Here is a 25,277-nt window from a genome sequence, read left to right on the forward strand (position 1 = left end):
GCACCCCCCACCCTCACCCCTCCCCTCCGGCGCAGGTACAACCAACTGTCACAAACAATGGGGGGAATATGCATACTGTGGGATAGGGTTTGCTACAACATGCTCTCAATGTAAATCATATTTCAGAGGTTTCCAAGAGACAAGCCAGTCAGCCACCTAGTCAGCCAGCCGGCGCTCTGCTGTATCTGCAACGCCACCGGGTAATTGACAGTGCATGTAACAGGAAAAAAAGGGGGGAAAAAGCCAAGCAACCCTGTTTACACCACTGCCTTAAAATATGGAAACTTGTCCCCTGTTCATTTGTAGACACAGTGAAATATCAAATGGCACTAGAGAAAAATAAGAAGCCTTCATGATTCCTCATTATGAGACAGATGACAATGACTCCTGTCTTTCCTGCCTGTAATTAGACAGGGCTTTTTTTGTTGTTGGGGTTTTTTTCTCCAAACGTCAACTGGCATGTGTTAACTAGATAAACAACTCTTCAACATCTGTAAAGACTGTCGTAGGAAGATGCAGTTTCTCACTCTCAAAACAGAATCGGTTGAGGGCTTTCAAACAGACTCACTGTGGCTGCAAGGGCGGTATGATAACTAAAGACTTATTTACACCTAGTTGCTACACAAGTGGTTGGCGAGCCTAGAGGGATTTCTCATTTGGTTTGGTCATGTGACAGAACAGCAGTTGTTGAGAGGGAGGTCTCTCACTGGCTCTTTTACTGGACTCAAAACTGTGATTTAGCCAGAGATGGTAACGGCTCAAGAAAACAACTGCACCTGTTCATGGCATTTGTTGATACTTTAACATGACTTCATCGGTCTTTAGCTATTAACTATGTAGATTCATTACATGAACACTTGTTCCATCTGGTAAGTGCAAAAGTTGTTCCAAATTATAAGTGTTTTTTTACGCATTGGTATTATAAATATAACATGAACAATCGCATTAAAAAATTAGGCATATAAATTAACAAAAGAAAGTGGGGAAAAAAGCAAATTCATTTAATTGCAAGAATTCAACCAATTTCCCCCAAAATGTTTATTCATCATTCACGTTTTTAGTTGCAGGTTTTTTAAAATCAAGTTAATCTTCATTTAGGGCAACACGGTGGTGTGGTGGCGAGCACTGCTGCCTCCCAGCAAGAAGGTTCTGGGTCAAATTCAGGATGGAGCATTGCTGTGTGGAGCTTGCATGGTCTCCCCGTGTCTGCGTGGGTTCTCTGGTTAATCAGGCTTCCTCCCACAGTCCACAAACATGCGTGTGTTAGGTTAATTGGTAATTCTAATTTGGCTGTAGGTGTATGAGCATGAATGGTTGTCTCTCTCTCTGTTCCCTGGCTGTGAAAGACTGGCAAACTGTCCAGGGTGTACCCTGCCTCTCGCCCTATAACAGCTGGGATGGGCTCTAGCCTGACGTCTAGAATTCACGGGCATCACCAAATTCTGTATTTCCTCCCTCGTTCTGCTAGGCATTTACTGCAGCTACTCTAAGATGCTACTTGTTTGTGGGTCTTTCTTTCAGTCATGTATTTAATAGTCGACTAGGTGAGATGCTCTGTTAGGTTGAGATCAGGTGACTGACTTGGCGACTGAAGAATATCCCATGTCTTTGCTGCTTTGGCACATTAATGAAAAAGATGCTAGGTTAATGCTGACTATGTCAGCTTCTGGCAAAAGGTTTCTGATCGGCTCTGCAGCACTGAATTTGGGCAGAGAGTATAGCCCTGTACACTTCACAATTCATCCTGCTACTTTTATCAGAAGTCACATTATTAATCAGCACTACTGACCCAGTTCCATTGGCAAGCCACACATTCACATTGCTACAACACTGCCTCAATCATGTTTGACAGAAAGTGTGCTATGCTTCGGATCATGAGCTGTTTCTTTCCTTCTCCATACTTTTCCTCTTCCCATCATTCTGGTGCAAGTTAACTTTGGTTTCATCTGTCCAAAGATTTGTTTTTTTTTCCTGAACTGTGCAAGCTCTTATGGTGTTCCTGTTCTTGAGTTTAACCAGTGGCTTCTGTCTTTACATTCATGATTGTAGACATGTACAATGACACCATTGCCTCCTTGAGAGTAATCTGGACTTAGTTAGATGTTGTGAATTTGCTTATCTTAAACACAGAAATAACTCTGTCATCGTGCCCTTTAGTTCTGTGACATCTTGTTAATGTATCCTCTCCAAAAGCTTATGCTATAAGCTGGTAAGTTTATTTGGTTTGGGATTTTTCAGCCTACTGATGGCCTCCTTCATTTGCACTCACATCTCTTTGGGCCTCATATTGAGAGTTCTAGTGAAAATCCAGCAGCTTCAACACTTGTGTTCAACTCCAGGGCTTTTATATTCTTAATTTGTCATGGAATAACCTTGTGTATATAAAAATGCCAAAACTTTATCAATTTATCCCATTAGTCAGTTCTGTTTTCTCATAATTAATTAATTTGTGCCTTGTTCTAAGAAAACAACCCTCATTCGGGACGTTACATTCACAAGAATGGGACAGACACATAAGCTGAAAAACTTAAGGCCTCTGGCCATAGCTGGCATGGAAAAATGTAAACACAAGGTAAGAGTAATCTCATTTACACAAGGCAATTTAATCCATGTAAATCCAAGTAGCTGCTGAAGTGCTTTCAATGTCTCTGTTAAACAGCTTTATGAGAGTGGCGGAAAACAATCAGGGGAGAAATTCCATGGAAAGCCTGTATTCCATATCTTTTCATGTAACTAACTTATGGCCTCACACACACACACACACACACACACACACACACACACACACACACACACACACACACACACACACACACACACACACACACACACACACACACACAGCAGTCACAGCCTGTGCCAGCTATGTCCACCAACAACAGGCCCTGTCTGTCAGAGACCATTATTCGTCATGCCTTATCCCAGTGCTTTACTTTCTTAGTGCCCAAAACAAAACAACAGCATGCTATAGCAACGTCAACGTGATCCCGTGACACATATGAAGCAACACAAACGCAGCCGAACTTAAAGTAAATCAGCCCTGCGTGATGAGCCGACCACGTCCGTCACTGTGAATCACTCAGCTCTCCTCTAAAGCAAAGCAGATGCCATCAGAGCAGCGCTGCGAAAAGGACACTTCATACCACAATGATAAAAACAACAGAGAGCCTTTTATATGAACACAAAGTAATGTCTAATGGCTTTTTTATGATATCGGATCCAAACTGCTGTCTAGTGGATTACATACTGGCAGCAGCTGTAAGACTGAAATGACCTTTCCACATGTAATGTCATGTAATGTCACCAGAACATTACACTCTGATGACACACCCTTTCGGATCTTGAGAGTGTGTGCTCAGAAACACCGACAGAATGATGAACACGAAAAACAAAAATTCTGGTGTTATTGTAGCAAACACGAGGTCAGCTCTCTGTGTTAATGAGGAAAACACAGGAGTACATTCTTTGTGTGCTTACACATATCACACTTGAGTCACCTTCACAGACATCACCTTCCCCTTGCTTTCAAAAAATCTTTGTAAATCCTTGAAAACACGCCAGTGCATAATTCTACACATAGCCAATGCATGTGTCAATAAAGACAAACATACACTGATAACAATAACAAAAAAAAGGTGGATAAATGAGAATTGTGCATTAAACAATATATTAAATAATATATTAACATTACCTGTTAACCAAACATTCTTTATAAAAACACTTTGAAACTGGTGATCCTAGCCTTTCAAAGCACCTGTGCAGCTTTTCTTACCAGGGATGTGAACACTGCACTCACCCACTCAGGATAACTAAAACAATAAATAAATATAATTAAATGTAAATAAATTTAAAATAATAATAATAATAAAAGAAATGCATTCAAAACTGCAAATGCTAACTGAGTCCCTCCTGCCTAGGGATTAATAACAAATAATAAAAGGAGTGAGGTTTAAGTTGCTAAAAAACAGAGCGCAGAGTACAAGAGGTATAAATATAAAAGGAAATGGGTGTGCCTGTTGCTAATGTTGGTTTTAGCCCAGTAACATATCCCCAGGGCTACTGGTTCTTACTGGTGGTTAAACAGAGTCCAAGTTTGGAGGTAACTGGGAGCATTTGATCTGTAAGTTTCCACTGACCCAGGGCTCCTTGTGTCGCTCTGCAGAGGTTATGCTAATGCCTGGCTGGGTCTCCCTCACCGTGGGCCGGCCTTAATGAATCTCAGGATGGAGGGGAGCAGCCAAAAACAAGTCTCCTTGGTGGGTATCTTGTTAAATTAAAGACAGAGGGCCACTCAGGGGACGGTTTGCTAGTCTCTGAACTATTGAAGGACTTGCAGCGGGAAAGTCGAGAAAAACAGCTTCACTGAATAAACAACAGCGGGAGCTCAGCTCGAGGTGGGTTATTTGATACAAACAGGCAAATGAATATGCAAAAAAACCAAAGGTGTCAGTATCTTAAAACAAACATATGCTTATTAGTTTGTAAGGCATGAAAATTAGACTGTGCAAACGAGAATTTTCTGATACATCAGGTGGCGTACGTCTGACTTTAGGTTATGAGAGGAGGTCAAAGATTGATAACTCGGAGACAATAAAATCTACGCGTGGGCAGGTGGAAGTGCGGCTGAATAGGTCAGTCAAGGATGTCCAATCTCTACCGGTGTGGAGGTAGGCAGAAAACAAAGTGGGGTGGGAGTGTATAAGATCATTCTTCTCTCACACACACGCTGACAAACACACAGACCTGCACTCTGAAAACTACTCTCTCTCTCTCTCACACACACACACACACACACACACACACACACACACACCACAAGACTCTTTGCCCTCCTCCATCTCTCTTATTCTAATCTCAAGCTAATCTTTTCTCATTCTTACCTTCCCAAACCGACTCATATTTCACCGCCCGTATCTTTACATTTTCTATTATCCACTACTGAAAAATGTGACCAATGCGGGCACTGTTTTGAAATAAAATATGAATCATCTTAGATAAAGATATGGTGCAGTTACTGTTTATTTATTTATTATGCTTTCCGTTTTGTTTTGTTTTCTAATTCCCAGTTAGCCATCTGTGGCCTGTTTGCTGCGTTTGCCCTCCTCTTCTTTCACTCTGTGAGAGAAGTTATTCTGCCCCTAACTTGCTGACATTTCTGTCAGTGGTACAACTAATTTTCCTCAATTTTTCCCGCTAAAATAAGCCTTATTTATTTATTTATTTATTTATTTATTTATTTATTTTTAAAAAGGAGACTAAGAAGCAGCAATGTCTGCTGACCAGCCAGTGGTGTCTGATCAGATTGGAAACCTAGAATATAACACAACACACACACGAACGCACACATACACACCAAGTCCTTGTATCTACAACTCTGCCAGATATATATAATAGAGAGAGAAATAGGAAATATGAAGCCTTCAGCCATAGCGCGGCGGTGTTACATATGAGGGGAGATCCCATCGGTCCGGCTCTGTATTTAGTATTTCTCGAGAGTAATCTTTTGTCATTTTATCACAAGAAATGAAATAATGGGGCAATCCTCTAATGAAAAATGAGACAGTTGCTGCGGCATGGGAGAGACCGAGAGACAAAGAGGACAGAAAGAGGTTCGGAATTTAAGGCTTTCAAGGAGAGCAAGCGCCCTCCTTCTACATGAAAAGCACTGTGCAGGATCAGCAATTAGACTAAATTAAATCGTATATGTGATGAAGCAGGTGTGTGTGTGTGTGTGTGTATATATATATATATATATATATATATATATATATATAAATACATACATACATACATACATACACACAATCAGAGAAAAAAGTAAATAATATTTACAAGTCTTAAAACCACATTTAAAATTGTGAAAATGAAAATTTATGAGATGCAAGTTAGATGTAAGTGTAAAACACCCCATTATATTTTTTTGCAATACTCATTCATAAAGAAAAAACATGCGGCACCTTCATTTAAACACAAACATATTATCACAGTTTAATGGTGCAGCTGGTTGAACTGGATTAAATTCAGCTGAGCTGAGCTCAATTCAAAGTAAATTTAAGTACGTACGCACTAAAATGTATATATGAAAACGTCCATTCAATTTACTTTAAATATACAGTGTAGAATTTTAAGACCCAGCATTTGGGGTTTTCTGTTTAAAACATTGATCTGCAGCTAGTAATAAGATTTGTCAGATAAATGTAAAAGAAGAGTAAACAAAGTAGAATAAAATGTTAATACAATTACCTCAACACTATGCTTAAGCCAGAGAGCACTAAAGTAAATGTTATTAGAAACATGCTTGTGTTCCGTAGTTATTATGATCACTCAAAGCCTGTATTATGGCAATTCAATTATGGTTTTAGACATGAAAATAATTAAAAACTCTGAGCTGCTTTGAGCGACTGGACTCTGTCTGCTCTGTTTGACTGTTTTTGGTCTTGACGTTTTTTTTATCAAAGGCTTGTCAGTGAGAAACACTGGCTTCCTCTGCGCTTTGCAAATTGATTACGTCAATCAGCTGTCGGGTGAGGGAAGATCGAATGCCGTCAGAACAATGAAACAGAAATCTGGATGATGTGCAAAAGTAACAAGTAAACAAGTGAGAAGATCAACAGTATGGAAATGAGAAAAGAAAAACGTATTGACAACAATAAAAAAAAGGAATATATGGATAACTAACAAGATAGCTACAGTGACTTACACACTACACAGCAAACAGGCACACACATTTAAATATTCAACTTTGCTGCACCTTTGAAAGCCAATCATTTTCAAGCTTAATTTAGATTAAGATATTTATCCTGCTGCAGAGCAGAGATGGAAAGCAGTTGTTTCCGCTTACACACAGACACACACATACACACACTCGTACACCGAGTCTGTTACGCCCTTTCATCTTCTTCACTCGTGTATTTGTCCATGCATGTCTGCATGCATGCAGCTGCGGGTAAAAGTGTGTGTGACAGACAGTCTCTCCTTCCATGCATCTGTGTTTAATTAAAGGCAGAGATTTGGCATCCCAAGCCACTGCTGCAGCCCTGTGGACGTGCAAGCGCGCACACACACACACACACACACACACACACACACACACACACACACACACACACACACACGTACACAGAGACTGAGAGAGCCAGGGAGGGAGGCTGGCCCTAATGTGCATAATTAACTTAACCCCCATCACTTGACTTTAAAAGGGCTGTTTGGAGGACTGAGCCAGGCAAATGGAGGCTGGGAGAGTGGTCCTTTATGTCTAAAATATTCATTACTGCATTTCAGAGGATTTTCGAGCATCCTCTGATTTTTGTTTTCTCGTTCGGGAGGACAGATTGTTGCTAAGCACCTCTGAGACGACAAAAAAAAGACTAGTGGGAAATGGGACGAGTCGCCGTTTCAAATAAACACAAAAACACACACACACGTACACGCGCAGCACAATGGACAAGCCACAACGCATCTCATGTGATTACACTCTTCTACTTCTGACTTTGTAACAAGAGCCGAGAGTTGGTCTTCGCATGTGAAACATGGTGTACACCGGCCAAGAAAGCCTGACATGACTCCAGCCAAAGAGGAGTTGAGAGCAGGAAGGAGGACAGGAACAGGAGTGACTAGCCAAGAAAATCTCTCGCCCTGAGGCCTGGTCCTTTTCCTCCTCCTCCTCCTCATCCCGCTGTGCCAGTACTGACTGCTACCAGCCACATACTTCACCTCCCATCAGGGTCAGGGCAGCAGTGAAAAGGTCAGCTCGCCGACAGCTGATTGGTCGGGATGGCTGTAGTCGGCGGCTGGTAGCCAATGGGCATCCTGACGCACCTGATGTGACACACACCGCTCCGAGCGTCCTCTCCGCACAACAGGCCAGAGAGGATAGGCACAGCGAAAACAACAAAGCGTGCAGCGCTGCTAACGAAGAGAAACGAGGACAGACTGTCCAGTCCTGCAGCAATGCATGAATCAAAAATTGAAAAGTTTATTAAGTCCTTGTTTAAAATTCTGAGCTTGAAGTGAATGTATGGAGATGTGCAAAAACAAATGGGAAATAAGCATCAATAAGAGCACAGCACTGAGAGAGCCCCACTGAGGGCTGAATTAGACCTCACAGCTGCAGCTGCTGGACCAACTCTCGAGGTCGCCTGCAGGCCACCAGCATCAATTGCTGCTAATGAAGTATCAAACCGACTATGCATGGAATACCGCAGTAACTGTTCATACCTCACTCACTCAGAAAAGAAGCCATAACATGCAGTCTAGTTAGCAAAGCTCCAATCCCCAGATTGTGGTGAAGAAACCCACAATAGTCTTTATCAGCCTCATGAAAAGCATGACAAGTCAATTGAGAAAATTAGAATGGATATATTCATATTTCTGCGTATTAAGCAGTGGGAAATGCATATTCATAATTGTCCGGTTGCTAATTATCCAGTAACAGGAGTGTGTGAGTGTGTATGTGTGTGTGTGCGCGCATGTGGTTATTTAATGGGTAATTAGCTGAGATAAGAAACTAATAAGCACTGTACCTCAAACACTGGCTCATATTACAGTGAGCCTACAAATGTATCTGAGAAAAAAATCATGTGGACGAAAAAAAAAAAGAAAAGAAAAACACACACACACACACAGCCCTGCAGTTTGGCCCTTTGCACTTTTTATAGCCCTGCTCAGTATGTGTGTGTGTGTGTGTGTGTGTGTGTGTGTGTGTGTGTGTGTGTGTGTGTGTGTGTGTGCGTGCGCCTTGCGGCGCTGCTGTTCATGTGGCTCACACTGGAACAGATCAAAGGAGACGCATCATTTTTAGGCATGTGTGCACCAGCACACCCCTCCTCTCCCTCCACATCCACATCCTCCGCCCCTCCATAATAGAACACAATAAGAACCAGCAGATCCGTTGGCGGCGGCTGATGTGGACGGACAAGAGCAGGAAATGGATTTGGAAACCTCCTCCAGCGCTCTGTCACATTTCCTTGCACTCGGCTGCTGACAAACAAGACGCATCACCGTTCTGTTTGACCGCCCCCTTCACAGTCTTTTTCCCCCTTTCTCCCTCTCTCCCAAGTATTTGACTTATGCAGGAAATGTGGGTGGAGTTAACGGGTGCTGCTGCTGCTGTTGTTGTTGTTGTTGTTGTTGTTGTTGTTGTTGTTGTTGTTGTTGTTGTTGTTGTTGTTGTTGTTGTTGTTGTGCCCTTGAGCTCTCATGCCAACCTGAACAAGTTAATGTCCGGCTGAATAAATGCTATGATTTGTTTGGGAGTACTGGGTGGACTGGTGGGTAGTTCTGCGTGTATGTAGGTATGTCAGTCACGGTTTAAATGTTGACCTTTATTTTCCACAGTTTTGTCTTGAGCTTACATTTTAGGGTTAGAGATCATACGTTTATTATGGTTCTTAAAAAAAGAAAAAAAAAAAGAAAGAGTAGAGCAAGTTGACAAGTCAAGCAACAGAAAACTGATGTTTTTTTCTTTGATTTAAGAGACTGATGGTTTTAGCATCACACATATATTCTGCTTTCCCCTGTTATATATGATTATGCATTTACATTTTTTAATAATGAAATAAAGAAAAAAATCTTTTTCAAATGATGAATTTCAGTAATTAATAATGTTAGCTAAAAACTTAAAACCTTTTACCAATTGTCTTATTTTCAGGCCGTGCTATTATTATGTTTAAACAATTTTAGCGCAAGAATCTCTACCTTCTTTACTATGTTTGCCGTGTAAGAAGACAGAATTTATGAAAAAAAAAAAGGATATATGTAAGCCGCTTTCGTATTTTGTGTGCATTACAAATCTGCTTGTGTTACACAGCCCAGTAGGCTCCTCCCATCCCAGTACACACACCTCCATCCCCACACTACCACTCTGCCACTGTAAGGCAGTGCTAATATTTGCCCGACTCACTTCTAATACACATCAGCATCAGGAGTGTTTTCACTGTGCTGTCACAAGCCAGAGAAAATATTTGCCTCCCTCGCTCACCCACCCTCCCTCCCTTTACCTCCACTAAAAAAAAAAAAAAAAAAAAAAAAAAAAAAGCCCTCCTCCTCCTTTTCCTCCACCAGCCACCACCCTCCCAACTTTCTCCAGACACGCACGCACACCTCCCGAAACCACACCGACAGCCTCCCCCTTGATAGATAAATGGTGTGTGGATTTGCTTAGCAAATTGTTGTGCCGCCTAAAACGACAAGACTTGTGTGGTAAAGATACATTTAAATGGTTGACGGGCAGAAAATCATTTTCCATGATAGCCGGCCATTAGACTGGTGCTCTCCGGTGTGGAGGGGTGTTATTGGAAGGGAAACCCTACACGACTGCACAGACACTCTCTAACCAGCGAGATGAGGTAGATGGTCCGCTAAGGCTTTACACACACACACACACACACACACACACACACACACACACACACACACACACACACACACACACGGGAACACACACACACACACACACACACACACACACACACACATACACACACACGGGAACACAGACATATGCTTAAATACTCCACAAATGGTGTGTTTTGCTTCTCATTTTTCCCCTGGCTTGTGAAACATCGTGACATTGTGGAGCCAGCCCCATTAAGGTAGAGCTTTAACGCAAACATTACGGTGTCATCACACCACTTCAGACCTCCCCACTCACTGAATATCAAAGCCAGAAGGGCTGTCAAAAGCCTATATTAATCAATTTCAAATTGAACAGAAAATTGTTTCCCACTCTCCGCCCCTTAACGGCTCTGATTTAGAGCAATCTCGGGCCCGCTGGAAAAAGAATTCACCTCCGAAACTCCGGAGTGAGAAAAGAGAGGAGGCGAAGAGGAAAAGAAGGAAAAGAAAGAAGAAAAGAAAAAAGTCAGGGTCTAATTAGGAGTAATTACAGCCTTTTCATTTCCAACATGATGAAATAATTTGATTCTTTTTAAAGACGGGGGTCTGGTTTGCCTCAACGCAGACAAAGCGCCCCTACGTCGAGAGTTGAGAGCTGTAGCAGGACAATGGCGGTCCTTCTGAGAGCTGAACGTCACACCGGCCCATAAATCATGCCAAAGGTAGGTTTCAGACACAGCTATTTGACTGTTCCTCACTGATGGCCGCCATACAGAGGTGACCCACATTAGCAAGATAAAATAAATATGGGCAATGGCAGCGCTGAGATGGAGGGGAAGTGACATGTTAGAAGGAGAAAGGGGACATACGTCACCATGAAACACTTTGGCTCAAACAGACATCCCATAGCACATCGATAAAGGAGCATGTTCTTCCAATTCGCTCTCCAGCTATGAAATAAGAAACAAAAATAAGTATTTTGTTTCATCTAGAAGGAACTACTCCAATAAGGATGGATATAATCAAATCCTCTTTAGTGAACAGAAGAGGAAGGTCTAAGAGACGCAGCTGGTATTTGAAAGTGACAAAGATGGAGCAAAGCAAGAAAATGTTTCATCTGCAAGAGGAGACAAGAAGGGAGGGTGCAGTTAAGAGAAGAAAGGAAGGAGGGGGAGAAGGACAGAGAGAAAGAAGGATGCTGGGGCATAATTACAAGTAAAATGCAGAGAAATTAGCATAGAGAAAAAGGGCTTCTAGTTTGTCTCTCTCTTAGGCATGCTCCCAGAGGTTCTCCCATTGGAGGAGCTAAGGTAAGAAACAACTCGGGCTAACTTCAACTCCTTTTCATCTTACTAAGGACACAGCACATTTAGGGCTTTCACAGCTTAAAAGGCCTCCTTAATCAACACCAACTCTTTCATGTGCTCAGCAATAAAGAAAAGAGATTCTTGTTTCCAAAGGCTAACAAGAAGAGTATTGAGTGCATCTTGACTCAAGTTCTAAACTGAAGATTGGTGGAGTGCTGAGCAAACAGTGGGAAGAAATCCCCTACTTTATCTAATATGTTTATAAAACTACACCAGTTATATACAGGACCAATACATTTTCCTGGATTTTACTTAACAGCCTCATTTATGTTAGTCTGCATCTACAGTTATTAAGCATCCTAAAAAAAACAACAACACTAGCCTTTTAGGATGTACTAGCTGATCTAAACTAAAAAGATGCCGGTTACAATCGATGGAGAACATCTATTTAAGTGAGTAATGCTATAAAGCAGTAGTTTGAAAATAAGTTTGGTATTACTTTATGTTTTTCTTGTAGCCAGCAAATGCTACTAAATAGCAGAAATTTAAGTGTGCATAAGACAAAGTTGTATAAGCACATAACAAATATAGAGTCAAGCCACTGTAGAGTTCATCAACTGAAGGAAAAGATGCTTTTGGGAACTATTTTGGGCTATTTACATCAGTAAAACGGATTAAGCCAAAATAAACTAATTTTCTGTGCTCATTGTGATGAAGCAATATGTAACCCCTTACAACAGTGTGCCTCATTCATGCATTTTAGTCATTTCTGGATTAGGTCTATGGAAGAGAGAAATGAGCTCTGTCAGGCTTTAGCACAGGCAGAAGCTGTTTGTGGGATGGAATCATTATTGGGTTTGGTATTTTTTTGGGAGGGGGTGGGGAGCAGTTCTTGCAAAAACAAAGAAAATACAGAAGATTACCAGACATGCTTTAAACTCAGACACAAAGTGGCAGATGGGGCTTTAGAGCCTGACTGAGCCCAGACAGAGAGGCCAAGTGGAGAAGTTGAAGACCAGTACTTCTGCTCAGCATCAGCAGCCTACTTACAAGCAGCTTGGAGCAATCTCCTCCAAGTGCGCCTGCCAATCTATGGACCAGGGCCTAGTCAGAGGCCATGGGTGGACCTGGTGAGTTCCCTAAGAGGCACTTTTATCAAGGTAAATAGCGAGGAGATGTAAGATAAGCTTAACCAGTAGTTATCTACCCACTTGTGTTCCAAAGAAAGCAAATGATCTCTCAATGTATACACAAATATGCATATATTAGAATAATATATCAAGTAAACAGTAGCTAAAGTGTTAGGGCACCTTTGACATTGATTTAAAGTGAGAATACTTAACAAAAATGTATTTTCTGTATTGTTTTGTGGCTCCTTTGGCTGAGGTCTTTGGTTATCTGAGGCTGTGGTCATAACTAGAAATATCTCGTTAGTCGTCCTGTCATCGTTCGTACCCTTCAAATTGCACATTCTGTTCTTTTCCTTTTTTCCTCCTGCAGTTTGCCAATGTTCATCTTATACTGTCAGGATACTGCAGTCTCGCTGCATTAAATCTTTTTGCAGTTTCCAGAAAGATGTGTGGATGTGAAAATCTGTCACCAACAGTTAGACCATTTGGCCTTCGGTTGCTTCATTCTCTGCAGGTTCCAGTCAGAACCTGGAATCACCAAAAGGAAATCTGCTGTATGAAAAGTGATTTTGCCTACAAGATGATGTTTGACTTTCGTCAGGGCAATATACCCCTTGTCTGCACAGCTTCACATTTGTCTGTGTGTATGTGTGCGGGGGTATGTCTGTGTGTATCTGTGTCTGATTCCAAGAGAACCGGAAAATAAAAGCAACAGAGATGATGGAGGTCAGAGCCCCCTTTCATGCTTACAATCATAGCAGAAACCCCATTGGGCGTGTAAAGCTGAGCTGAGCATCTGTCTGTCTCTTCTCTCCTTTCCTAACCACACACACACACACACACACACACACACACACACACACACACACACACACGCTGAGATATAGACGCAACTACCCGCGTAGGCCTTCCCTTTCTTTCCTCTCCGTCCACCTGGCCGTTTGATGATGCCTCACTCGCTCATGACAACGCATCGATTTTACTTCTAGCCGCTGTGTAAGCTGTCCGCCTGGAGGAATCCATTAGGGCCAAATAGTTCTCATCCTCTCATTGAGTGACAGCCATGACAGCCCCCCCACCCCCAATTGCCTCATTGCAGACTGACAGCTCTGCACTCAAACAGGCCTTTTTCACAGCAGCTCTAATAGTTTAAAACGCTTACCATTACCAAGCACAGACACATGGGGGCCAGATAGCGGCGGTCTGAGGCACTGTGTTTTTGGCAAGCCGGCCTCTAGCTGCAGCCTCAGCTCCTCCCCTCTCTTGCATGCTTGCATCCAGTGTTCCTATTCCCTATCATTTTCTAACAGCAGCTATCTGGAAAAGCTCTCATAAGAGGAAATCCTTGATCCTGCCATACCTTTTCAGTAAAAAACAAACTGACATAAATACTACTATTTAGGCCCTCCACCAGCGAGAGGTAAACCACTGACATCTCTAACAGTGAGACATTTATTCGCCATTTTTGACCATGACCCCAAGGATCAGCTTACACCTTTGGCAAATTGTGCTTCCCAAGGCTACTACAGAAAATATGAATACTTGCTATGTGTGCAACAAGCCAGCAGTTGTCCTTTTCATAGAGTTTGACGAGTATAATTTAATATAATGATTAAGGCGAGTACGTATTACGTGTGAACTCCTTCATATCTGTGGTTGCGTGTGCACGAGCGGTGGTGAGGTGGCCAGTTTGCCACATTTAGAAGAGGCAGTCAGGTCTCCAGGGTTAAGGCCACATCACCTGGGTGATTGGGTACAGAGTTTGGGTGGGTATTGGTAAAAATCTTCTTTTCTCACCCTTGTGAGCAAATGCTTGATGTTTCAGCATTTGGATACTCCGGGAGAGGTTTGTATGCCCTGTGGGCAGCAATCATATTTTTAAACCTAAAAAAGGAACCCCACATGAAAACGAAAACTCAAGGTTACTGCTATTCAGGCTCCAGCACAGAAAGTAAGAACCCAAAATCCACCCGGGTGAGATCTTTTTCCACACACAGCAGGAAGAGGAGTTACTCTAAGGGCTTGTGAGATGTATACTTCTCCATATCAAACATTTAATCCTGTCCTGGAAGTTATATTAACAGTGCCAGTATAAAAGTCACACATCTCATCCACTTCAGTGTGCTTTTACCTCAGGTGTGTCGCCTGGCTCTTACAAAAGGTTTCTGCCGCGCTTGGTCTCCAGCTCAACAGCCACTCAGGAGGAAAACGCATGACCTCACATAAAAATGACCCCGAGAGGAAATTCAAGTGTCATACACACACAAAAAAAATATGCCCTAAAAGAGGAGGGGGCTAGGAATAAGTACGCGGTGATTAATTAGCTAATAATTAAGTCACAGGGTAATATGCATTTTTCAATTAATTAAACCTTGCCTTGCACCATAAATCAAGCGAAACTGTCATTGTTTCACAAATTAAATATATACATTTCCAAGCAATAATAGTGTTGATTGCAGCACTGCAGGGCTCATCAAGGGGGGGAGCATGACATGTGTGTGGCAGGCACTGACTCAGTCCAATGCCCCAAAACCTTTGACAGGCCCACAAGTCAACGGCAGCCAACATCCCAGAGGCCTTTACCAGTCAGACTCCACGACACATGCGTCCTGCCTTCTGCACTGGAAGTCACCAATGCGTCTGAACAGCATTAGAGTCTATAGGAAAACGTATGTACTGTATGCAGATCAGTTACTTAGTATGTTTTTTACTATAAGACGAGTTTTTTCCCTCCCTTCTTTCAGACACAGTTCATTGTTAAATGACAGACCATTGTGCATTCGGTAGGCCTGTTCAAGCAAAGTGACATAATATGTCTGTTTGCTTTCATTGCTCACAAAGGAAATTCATTACCTCACATTTACAAATGCAGAAGCCAATAGATGCAATCATTATCCAAAATATATTGTTTGTCACCAATGGCAAATGATGGTATATTTTTCTTCCCAATGGTTCAGACGTTAATTTGCTGAAACATGAAAATGACAAAAACAAAGACACACACACACACACACACACACACACACAGAGACGTATAAATTTGCAAGTGCCGTATGACACCCAGACGTATAATGAACAATATGAACCACTGCCATCATTATCCTACACAATGTATTTGTTATCACTGCTCCCATAATGAAGTGTCTGTTTGATGGTTAGTACAAAGTCCCATTGCTCAATTGCTTTTCATAAAATGGCATCAATATATCCATGTGGACACACACACACACACACACACACACACACACACACACACACTGACATGGAAACTCAGAGTTCAGATGCAATTAATCAGAAATAAAATGCTTGCATGCACAGAGCCACGTACGGCATTATGCTACATTTGTTTTAGCTATAAAACTGTTACCTTGCCCTATTCCTTTGTATTTAATAAGAAAAAAAATGTTAATCTTTAATTTTCCGTCCATTAATTATTACTACCTGTACAAAGGAAATCTAATATGCTATTGTAGCTTTTGCTTAGAGTGGTTTTACCCACTGAAAAAACAAGCCTACAGTTTTTCTTTATTTCTTAACAATCCATTGTAGCTAATTAGTTAAAACCCAATCCTAAATTCAGTCGGTGTCTACAAGTTGCAGCCTGATCTTTTCACTCTCGTTTTATACATGTCTAAGTTTTTTGAGGGAACTTGGTCTTGTCATAATCATTTTGCCCTTGGCTAGCATACTAATATGGCCTTGGGTTGGAATAAATTACTGCTCAGATTAGCAGGAAGGATGAAGAGGAGGTTTTATTTTTAGAAATTAGAATATTTGTTACATTATTAAAAGGGGGAACATCCTTTGATTCCTCTCTGGCTCTTTTTTTTTTTGTACCCCCACCCCCTTCTTCCTTACTGAGATAGTCCCCAAACTGCCTACCTGTGTAAAAACAGAAGTCTTCAGTGGACGTGAACATGGCTTAGGGACACAAAGCAGCATGTCTCTCTCTCCTGTAGCCTGGCGTCGTGCTCGGCACGCCACGCAAACTCTGAATTTACTGCCACAGCAAATTTCTCCCAACCCTGAACCCCCCCAACTTTTTCCCAAACTACCACCCTCTCCCTCCCTGCCTTCTACATTATTCAATCAAATCTTTTTTTTTGTTGAGGGTATTAACGTGTGTGTTATTAATAGCGGATCGACAACTATATGCAAATGCAAACACACAAGCAAGGAAACGCTGGCCGAGGCTGATTAATAATCTTTGTGAAACCGCAGTGAATAAGTACCTCTTTAAAATGTGCTGAGGACCTTTACGCTCCTTTCAGTCTGGGTGACCACATCACACTCAATCCAGCCAGATTCAGGTGTATTTCCACTGACTAACATTGTTAGCTGTGGCAATAACAATTAACCGACAAAGTCTGTTTGGTTGACCTATCAAGACAGAGAGAGAGATAGAAAGAGAGAGCGAGAGAAGAAAAAATACTTCACCTCACTAATGCTGTTTTCTCAAATGATTTTATGACAAGGGAGCAACAAGGCTGAAACAGGATTAGTCCACTCTGTCTGGATCCATTTAGCTAAAAATTGACCGTGTACTGATTTTATTTTAATCACAACAGACCATTTTAATTATTGCAGTAATTAGTAAAATATATGTGCCTTCACCTAATATTGATCTACATTGTCTGTACAGTTAGTGATGCAGAGGTCTAAGTATTGACCAACACCCCCCACTACCTCCATCAGCACCCAACTTCCAACTACGCAAGCACACACACACACACACACACACACACACACACACACACACACACACACACACACACACACACACACACACTCCCTCTGACTAACCCCCCATGGCCCTTCGCTAACCCCTCCAGGGCTTTGATATGTCTCTCTCTAACACACTGATTCTCTCGTCTGCCTCCGGCTGCTTGGAGGGTCTGGGGGGGGGGGGGGGGGGGGGGGGGGTCACAGAAGTATATGTGTCTTTGTGTGTGTGATGTGTGTTGGGTGGGCTGTTTAGGCTGACGGGCCCTGAAGACGACAGATGACCAGCAGAGCAGAAAAAACTGCAGAACTTCCGTCCACTCCGTCACGTCAGGAGGAATTCAGTGCCGCACGAGACACCCGGCCTAAGTGTTGTGACGCCTAATTACCACCAGCAGCAGCACCCAGCGGCACCTACGGGCAGAACGGCTCCTTCAGACGGACAGCGCTTTGTACTTTCACACGCGCAAAGGGAAGAGAGGAAAAGAAACAGAGACGCCCATATGATGCCGATGGGGTGCGCGCATGCGTGAGTGTTAATGCGTGTGCTGGGATGTAGTTTGGTACAATGTGAGGTCTGTTTGAAGTCTGGAAGTTTTTGCTGTTTTTCTTCCTTATTTTCCTCACAAGAGTCGCTTTTCTGACTCACCAGAATCCTTCCATCTTTCCTTCTTTTTCTCCTTTGTTTTCAACGTTTTTCTTTCCTCCCCTTCCCTCCATTGAAAGTGACACTTTGCCCTATTTTTGCCAGACAAGACACCTTTAACTGCATCTCTAAAGACTCAGTGGGGCTCTCTTCCCGTGCACTGCAAAATGTGTGCGGATCTCCTGCTTTGCAGTTTTTCATGTTTTGTACTTGAACTGGCACAGTCGGCCAAGGATTAGGGGAAACGTTAACCAAAAATATTTCTTGTGTAGTTTTTAAAAAATGCATTTATTTGTCCAAATTCCTGAAAACATGGCCTCTCTTTTTTATTTTAAAGGCTAGCCACACTGCCGTATGACATGCGTACAGGACGTGGCATGTGTTAAGTGGTCAGTGTGCATCATAGCCAAATGATTTGTTTTCGTGCTCTAAGGAACATTCCAGCAGAACCAGTCCTTTGCCATTAGTAATACAGCAAATACGATTTCACAGCATCCATTGAGTCCTTCACCAAGAATTTGTGTTGAGGCGTTCATGTGGGCTTGAACATGAGGAGCAGCAGGGCCATCACACTTTGGTCCATCTCATTTAGAGCTGGCATGCTTAATGCGGTCTCTCTCACTCTCTCTCTCTCTCTCTCACTCACACACACATACATACACACACACACACACACACACACACACACACACACACACACCCACCCACCGCAGAGCGGGTGTTCCCTGGCGCACTAATCGGCATGACAGAAATAAAATAAAGAGAGTTGGACTCCGTCAAAACATGTATGGCCCCTTGAACAGAGCTAATAAAAGAGCTAAAGCTGCTTGTCCTTTCAGCTGAGCCTGCCTGATCACACACCAACAGTCACATTATCTTAATTCACAGGATTCTTTTAAGTGTCTCCTTAAACAACGGCGAGAACACTGCTTAGAAAAGACAAATGAGTTTACCAGTTTTAGCAGGGGTAAGTGCCTAAATCCAGTGCCATCGATCCCTATCTGGGTTATTATGAGGCTGTGAGCTGCCACTGGAGCTCCGCTGGTCGAAAAGGCTTAAAATATTACAGGCTAAAAGAGGGAGGAGAGGATGCGTTTGAGGCAAACCACCTCGTCCCCTGTGCTGGTCAATACCTGCAGGCGCCACGAGAAGGGCATTCACACATGCGAACGCTCGCAGCTGACGGTTCTGGCCACCCCTGTGCTGCTCACACAGACAAATGTGTATTGGTAAAGGGATGCCTTCAGAACCAACAGATTACCCTCTGACTCCACAGGCAAAATTGATTTTTTTTTCTCTCCCCCTTTCCTCTTGTGCTTTATTTTTTATTTTTTTATTTTTTTGCAAGGAGGTGCTGGGCAGATTTCTAACCTAACAGTCTAACCTGAGTGTTAATGCACAAAGAAACATCATGTCCATTGATCCAGTGGTGCCGCCAGAGCGTCTTTAAATGTCTGAGGGGGGAAAACACAGGGGGGTTACGCTAAACTAGTGGGACCAGAGCCTTCATGTGGAAAATTATTTACAGCGCATTTAGCAGTGCTCTCTTTTTTTTTTTGTAACTGAAGCCATCATTAACATTGGATAGGAAAAAAAATCAACTCTTTGTATTAAACTGTGCTGCTGCCTCTTGTTCGGGCTTCACATATGGTACTTCTGTTCTATGTAGTGTTTCATATCACACAGAAACTGATTCAGATTCAACAGAAAGTTTGGCAAATATGCACTACCTGCAAGAGCGGGTAGGAGTAGGACAAAGAAACAACACTAACCCTCCAGTGTAGCACATCCTTTTTGCTAATTACTGCTAAAAAAAAAATAATAATAAAATAAAATAAAAATAATAAGGATTAATAATACATTAAAAACAACCAGGAGAGAGGAAAAAAAATCCCAGCCATAAAACATATGTATTTTTAATATGAATATCACTGAATCAATACCCTCAATTAGCAACACCAAGCAAATTGCCAAGCGAGGCGTAATTACTCGAAGGTCAGTAGGTATTATTCACAGTCACTTTAGTTTACCACATTAGAACGAGACAGTACGTCGGGCTAAAATTATAAATTCCATTCCCATATCTGTCCTTTTCTGATTTAGATGGATGAAGAATAATTAACTCCTAATTATTCAGATCACTTGAGGCACTTTCTGGATCCACAAAAGAGATGCAGTCGTGTCTGTCAGCCCACTTCAGCTGCTATCATTTGGAGCGATCCAACAACTTGACCAATGACAACGAGAAAAATCTTTTTAAAAAAATAAAATAAGGGGGGATCCGGGCTGCCTGTCTGTGTCGTCCCCTCCCCGCTAAACCACCACCACCGCACGAACCCCCTCCAGCTTCACCCGTTTCTACCTCAGAGGTTCTTAAGGAAGCACACTTCCTTTAAATTCACCCATATGCAAATTTTAAGATGTGATTTGCATTTTAAAGTATTTAACTCCCCATATTTATTGGGCTCTGAGGCCTTGCTGATCATTGATTTATGTGCTTCCGGCAATCATATTTCCATATTTTGTGTGGTTTTTAACGACAGTAATAATTCAAATATGCAAAAAGTTGTTCTTTGAACGATATCTTTAATTATATCCTCAAAGCATCATTCCTTTTCGCTCCTTTTTTTCCCACTTGCTAAGATTGTCTTTGAATAAAAGAGGCTGAGGAATCATAATTTGGAGTGCGCGATGAGACACTGACGGGCAAAACTCGGGTTACCTTGTGCACCGGGAGACGTCTTAGCTTGTTTTGCCCATCTCCAAAGCCACAAACAGACTCGCAGTGCTCTGGTGTACAGGGACCCGTGTGACCTTGTCCCCAAAGCCCTTTATTAATGCTGACATTCTTTCACCACAAATCCAGTCTCAGATTGTGAAATTCGTCTCTTATGCTCAACCAAAAACAAAAAAAACCCCACACACACACACTCACACACACATTTAAAAAAAAAAAAATAATGACAAGACCTTCCCCCTCTGTTTTGCCGCTAACACAGAAACTTTCTCTGTCACCTCTTCTTATTAGAGTTGTCAGAGTCGCCGCATGCTCTTATGAAAGCCGTCACCCTCCACATGATTAAAAGTGGCGGGTTCCCACCACCGTTTGGCCTATCAGCGTCACCGAGCAGCCGTCAAAATGTGCATGCGGTCCTCCTTGGCCATATTCCCTTTGTCACCTCGGCACGCTGTTGAAACTTTTTAGAATAATAGCCCGCCTGTTCGTGAGCACGGCCGGCTAATATATCAGATTAGTGGTGTTTGGTTGCAAAAGAGGGGGAGAAAAAAAAAAGGGGGTGTTTCATTATCTTGTTCACTTGGTAGGCTGCATGCTGTGAGAGTCGATATGAAAATAGAGATTAATTTAACAAAGGAGCGTGCACATTAGGCCCCCTGACCATAATGAGCTGCACAATACCCTACTTCACTGAAAATTATGGTATTATCATGCTGCATGTCGGAATCCTGCAAATCAATACACCGAATTTAAAGGGCATTGAAGTCAAGACTATTAGAATTACTACTATTTATGCGTTAAATGTGAGGAATATGATCCACTTTCGCTTTGTGTGTATTTTGTTACCGTGCATCACTTTTTGCATCTGACTGTAAAACCTGAAACAAAACCTGTTTACAACAACACAGGTCTGCACATTTCCCCATTCTCTCTCCAGCTTTCTCTCTCACACACACACACACACACATACACTCATGCACGCACACACACTTTTTTCTAACAAGAACACACAAAAAAAAAAAACACAGTTACAACAGCAAGAATAATGCAGAATAATCACAATATTTATTTCCTGAAATTATACTTAAAAAAATAAACAGCAAATGAATTCAAAAAACACATATTAGTAGCACCATAATTATTACTAATAATTACCATTATTACTGTAATATTCTTTTAATTATCTCCATCAAATACATCCAGCGTGGTTGATGGTTTTTACACGTTGCACTTCTGTAAATGCAGGGATGCAGCGAGGCTGACTTCAGTACAAGCCAAACACATTAACACGGAGCCCCTTGGAGGATGCATTTCACCCCAGCGTTTAACTATCACTGCCGAGTCTTGCACCGAGTGCACGCAACATATGTTAAAACACCCCCCACCCCCACCGACACACACACACACACCATCCGAGACTCACTGGCACACCACCCTCCACCCCGCAATTAAGCTTTAAGCCTCACTTCAGATTTCTGCACGGTGGCTTTAAAACTGATCACTGCGGATCAGCGCTCTTATATTTAATTGATTTAATGTGATGCTTGTGTCTGTTACATACACATGGACAGACACAGGCTCTGCTCAGAAAGAGCACCCGAACTCTTGCAGTACACTTGTGCTTTCAGTGTTTGAAGAAATCACCGTGGGTGAATGCTTTAAATTTTTTCTTTTTAAAGATTTATGTTATATTTGGATATGCATTTAACACAGAAAATGATCTACTTATTTACACACTTGCACTCATACAGACCAGATACACACAGGGCTGAACCAGTGAGGAAGTTGAAATTAATTAATTTACAAAACTCTTAGATAAAATCACAGAAGTATGTGGCCAAACTGGTTGTGCAAACTCCTCCAACATCTGTTTTAGGTCCCACTAGTGAAAGAAAGGTTTTTGTGGGGTTTGTCCCCTTCGCTTTGTTTTCCCCCCCCCCTTCCTATTTGGTAAAATTCTATATCAAGCAAATCAATTAGACCACGCTGAAAATCGCTCATCTGGTGTAGCAGAGCTGTGAAACAGAGTGTAAAACTATTCTCTCTCTCCCTCTCCAGAAAGGTTATCGCGTTGTATCTTATTGCCTTTACCTGCTCCTATTCACTGTGAACATGCACTGATTTGAATAAGCGCCGCTCCAGAGGCTCTCTTATCAGATCCCAGACGGGTGTGCCAACACAGCAGTATCAGGTACACACCATCTCTCTTTCTGCCTCTTCCCCAAAAAAAGAAAGAAAGAAAAACTTAAGAGAAGAAAAGGAAGAAAGCAAGAAGAAGAAGATGAGTTGCATCTGGGATCTGTTGTCTGATAACGCGATCTGGCTATAATCACATCCAGGCTGGTTATGCAAAAGTGACCAAAAGAGGAAAGCAGTTAATCCTTCTTTGGAAATGATTCCCTTTTCCGTGTTTTCTTTTCTTTCTTTCATTTTTTAAATTTCTTTTATTTTGGCTTCTTTTCATATCCAAAATATATTTTCTGCATCTGCCGACGTACAGACTCTTAATTTATTTCATGTGTAAAATACAAAAATATAATACACTGAATTTTTAAGTGGGGTATTATTAAAAAAATCATTATGTAGTGTGATAAAAACAAATTGTAGACCCGTTAATGTGCAACAATTACCCACCGAAGGCATTTTTTTTTTAAATTTCATTTCATTAATAGCCTGCATGGGGACTTTTCTTTCTTACTGTACACAGCTAAAGGAATATAATTCCCCATAGATGAACTGGTTTCCAGTTCCATGTTGTTGTTTGCTTTTGCTCTATAAGGAGAAAACACTAGCTTGCTGAGGCATCAGTCAGAGCAAAGGGGGGTGGGGTGGGGGGTTAGCGAGCAACATGACCTCAGAAAATGTATCCTCCTCGGGTAGGTTAAACATACAAACACACAAACAAACTCGCTCACAAACAAACACGCACTGAGGCCATGCTCGCTTCCCCGGTCCTCTTAACAGGCTAACCTGCTCTCTTCATTAGGGTGCTGTGGGGACTTATCACTGTGTAGTCTTTGTCCTTGCTGTAATTGCCCTCTCGGCATGTCAGCTCCCACCCACCGAACACCATCATAAGCAGTCCCACACCCAGCCAGCCAAGCCAGCCAGCACAGCATCAGACCCCCTCGTGACAGGCCTGGTGAGACGGCGGTGCGGGAAGTCTCTCCTGAGACCTGCTGATCGGCCCCTGAGGTCCGCCGGTATACAGAGGCTTGTCCTAGTTAAAGCAGCACCGGCAGGGACACCCCCCCCAACCCCCCCTCACCGACCAAACGCTACGTCTGCCCTGCCATAAGCCCAGCCTCTAACCTGACTCATTTATTACTGCACCAACATCCAGATGTACTCTATTGTCTCAACAATGATATGTGGAAATGTTCTGTTAGCAAACTTTGTTCTTTTTCCTCAGTATGACTTCAGCAAGAGGTGGACAGTGAACTACATTTAAATGAGCCTTCACATTTCTCACACTTTAAGGGACGCACACATTTAATGAAGTGTTTAAGCTGCTTGTAAATGAGTCACTTCTGTCTATAACAATCTTTCACTTCATTATCCGACTTCCATCAGCTTTGGCATTGCAAGTGTCTTTAAATTAAACCCCCCTTTTTTGTTTCATCTGATACGCATTCTGATTCTATCTTATTTAAAAATGACAAATATCAGTTGAAATAAATGAAGAAAGAGTTACACATCCGATCTTATCTTTTAACAAAGTGAACACGCTCTCAACTGCATTGCTTTCATGCAAGGCATCCACATGTACCACACACCCAGCAGTCACATATTGCAAATGAGCTCTGTGACTGTGGCTTTCTAGCAAGTTGAATGGCGCCATCTAACGTTCAATAAAAAGACCACAAGTCACAGCGACGCCTGTTTCCTTTTGAGTTTAAACTGCATTCAAAGTAAGGAATTAGTTCTTTTTTTTTTTTGGGGGGGGGGGGGGGGGTTGCTTGACGCTTATGTAGCCTATAAAAGTCCAAGCGATCTGATTTTTGCTGCAGGGCTTGGAAGGAAGCGGGCGGGCAGGCAGGCTTTGAAATGACCATAAAAGTGGGCAGAGTGAACCCCTTAATTTGAAATTTAACTGTAATAGACAACAAGCTATCAGTGTTGCAGCATAATTCTGACCTCTGTTTGTTTTGCTGAATACACAGAATAAATGAAAAAATGCTTCCTCTTCATACGGTGCGTTCCTCCTCATCACACTCAACGCTTTTTCTTTCCTCCCCCCCCCCCCCCTTTGGGGTAATCGATGTGTCAGCGTTTTCACGGCTGACTGCAGGGGTTCAGACCTACTCCTTGCCTCGGAGGGTTCGGTGGTGCAGAGGTTAACACGAGTTGCGTTGGACAGAGCAAAGACACTGTCGCTGACAACGGGGGCTTCTACTTTC

At 42.3% G+C, this 25,277-nt stretch overlaps 1 protein-coding gene across 1 annotated transcript in view; it reads right to left on the reverse strand.

Annotated features, from left to right (window-relative positions):
• Window positions 1-25,277, reverse strand: part of znf407 (zinc finger protein 407) — a 154,730-nt gene that overhangs the window by 104,887 nt on the left and 24,566 nt on the right. The window lies entirely within an intron of this gene.

The sequence above is a fragment of the Mchenga conophoros genome, linkage group LG11 (assembly GCF_057382185.1).
Source record: "Mchenga conophoros isolate Kocher_MC1m ecotype Shallow Benthic linkage group LG11, M_conophoros_male_GT1.1, whole genome shotgun sequence".
Taxonomy (NCBI): domain Eukaryota; kingdom Metazoa; phylum Chordata; class Actinopteri; order Cichliformes; family Cichlidae; genus Mchenga; species Mchenga conophoros.